This window comes from Ornithorhynchus anatinus, chromosome 3 (assembly GCF_004115215.2).
Source record: "Ornithorhynchus anatinus isolate Pmale09 chromosome 3, mOrnAna1.pri.v4, whole genome shotgun sequence".
Taxonomy (NCBI): domain Eukaryota; kingdom Metazoa; phylum Chordata; class Mammalia; order Monotremata; family Ornithorhynchidae; genus Ornithorhynchus; species Ornithorhynchus anatinus.
In genome coordinates this window covers 10,748,341-10,750,955 of record NC_041730.1, presented here as the reverse complement: position 1 = coordinate 10,750,955, position 2,615 = coordinate 10,748,341, and positions in this window count along the sequence as shown.

Below are 2,615 nucleotides of genomic sequence, written 5' to 3'. Positions count from 1 at the left end.
AGCAGCCCTGATGTGTGAGAAGAGGGGAAGGTGGACTTACCCCACTCCTCAAAAATTTCCAGTGGTTGCCCATCCACCTCCGCATTATACAAAAACTTCCCACCTTTGGCTTTAGAGCACTCGTCCACCTTGCCCCCTCCTACCTCACGTCGCTATTCTCCTACGAACCGGCCCGCACGCTTCGCTCCCGTAGCGCTAACCTTCTCGCTGTGCCTCGATTTTGCCTACTGACCCCTGGGCCACATCCTTCCTCTGTCCTGGAACGCCCTCCCTTCTCAAATCCCCCAGACAATTACTCTCCCCCTCTTCGGAGCCTTATTGAAGGCACATCTCCTCCAAGAAGCCTTCCCAGACTAAGCCTCCCCTTCTCTCTTCTCCCATTCCCTTCTACATCGCACTGACTTGCTCCCTTTGTTCTTTCCCCATCCCTGCCCCACAGCACATTTGTACCTATCTATAATTTATTTATTTGTATCTGTGTCTATCTCCCCACCCCTCTAGCCTGTAAGATTGTAGTGGGCAGGGAATGTGGTGTTTGTTGTATTTTACTCTCCCAAATACTTAGTACAGGGCTCTGCAAAGAGTAAGTGCTCAATAAATACAATTGAATGAATGCTCTAACACCCACCGTGGTCGACGGAGTCAGATGTGATGGGCTGAGCTAAATCTCTGAGGGTTTAAAGGGACGGGGGCTTATGGTTCCCAAGGTCTCAGCCGCCTTAACTCTTCGTCTTTGCCTGTGGCTCAGTGTCAGTGCTTTGGTGGTCTCCCTGGGATGGTCGCCGGTAGGTTCTGTTGATTGGGTTGAAGTATCTTGAAAACCCCCAGGCTCTCCAGCTGCCCACAACAGAACAGTGACTTAGTCTGGAACTCACCAAGATAAGAGCCAACAAGGCCACCGTACCCGAGAAAGAGGCAGGGGTTCCCATGACGGATAGAGACATTGTGGGATATCCTAGGTACTCCTCTGGGGCGGAGTTAATTAATGCTAGAGCCTGCCTGTCTGTGAGGCGGGGAGCTTAGGCTGGACTGCTCAATCTGTGCAAGGATCCTGCCCCTGCCACATCTGTGTTGTCAGAGAAGGTGCGTGACCGTAAAGGCCTCTGGAAACTGGGCCTCTGAGCTCCTCTGTGGAGGAGTGAGGAAAGGTGCTTGTTTAGAGGTTGGATCCTGGAGGAATGTCGGCCCCGCACGGACGCGGATCAGTGAGGGAAGTCTGAAGGGTTAGAATCAGTGAGGGAAGTCTGAAGGAGAACAGAGCTTTGCATTTAGGGATACCAAGGGAGCTGGAGAACTAGAGAGCACTTAGCAGCACCCGGTTTGAGCTGGAGGGAGACACAATCGGAGGACCCAGGGATGAAACTGAGTTCCCCAAATCTATATCAATAGACGTATCATTTAAACATGCAAAATGGAGTCGTGTGGAAGGACAGCGGCATGGCCTAGTGGAAAGAGCTCTGGCCTGGGAGTCAGAAGACCTGGGTTCTAATTCCGGGTCTACCGCTTGCCCGCTGCGTGGCCTTGGGCAAGTTGCTTAACTTCTCTGGCCTTCCGTTTCCTCCTCTTCGATAATAGGTGTAAAATACCTCTTCTCTCCTCCTCCCCCAGGCCTCCATCCCCCTACTAGGTGGTGAGTTCCACTTGGGACGGGGACTCTGTCTGACCTGATTACCTTGTACCTACCCCAGTGCTTAGAACAGTGCTTGGCACAAAGTCAGAACTTACCAAATACCACAATTATAATTACTATGAGCTTCAATTCCTCCCTCCCAAGTCCAACAGTGCTTCCCGGTGGTTAGAGATCAGATCTGTACTCGCTTACACCCCACCAGGTCTACAGTAGGGCAGTCACTGCAGTCCAGCTGGAAAGTTGGGCAAGGAGATGCGTGCGATGTTATTCACGTTAGGCTGGGAACACAGCGAAGCGTGATGCCATCGTAGCCACCGTTTTGTAGAGCAGTTGAGATTTCTCCTTTTCCTAAAGCGTTCCTCCCTGGACACTCCCGAACCCATCTCCCCTCATCCCGGGACCCACCCCGCTATCTGCCCCAGGGCCGTCGCCTTTCCCCTCTCACATCCATCCGAACTCTGCCGCAAGTCTGAGCTGCGGACCTCCATGCCGGAGCCGTGACAGAAGACCGGTCGACCCCAGAATGAAAATAAAATGGGAACGCATAGATGGAGCACGGGCTTGGGAGTCAGATGGGCCTCAGTTCTAATCCCAGCTCTGGTGGGTGACCTTGGGCACATCACTTCATTCTCTGGAAATCAGTTACCTCTTCTTTAAAACGGGTATTCAGACTGAAACACGCATGTAGTTCAAGGACCGTGTCCAACCTGGTTAAGGGCAGTGTTTAGGACAAGAGTAAGCGCTTAAGTACCATTATTATGATTATTATCATTATTATGTCAGAAGTGTCGGGGGACAGACCAGGTGGAAATCTGGCTCTGTTTGTGCAGCTGACCACCCTAGTCAAGGGCGAGGGGTGATTCCTCTGGGAGGTTTGAGTTTGTGGGACATTCTCTTCCCTCACTCATCCTTGGGAAGAGAGAAACCAGGGAAACCAGCGGGCTGGACTGTCTGTGGACAGAGAAAGGCATTTTGACTCTACCTT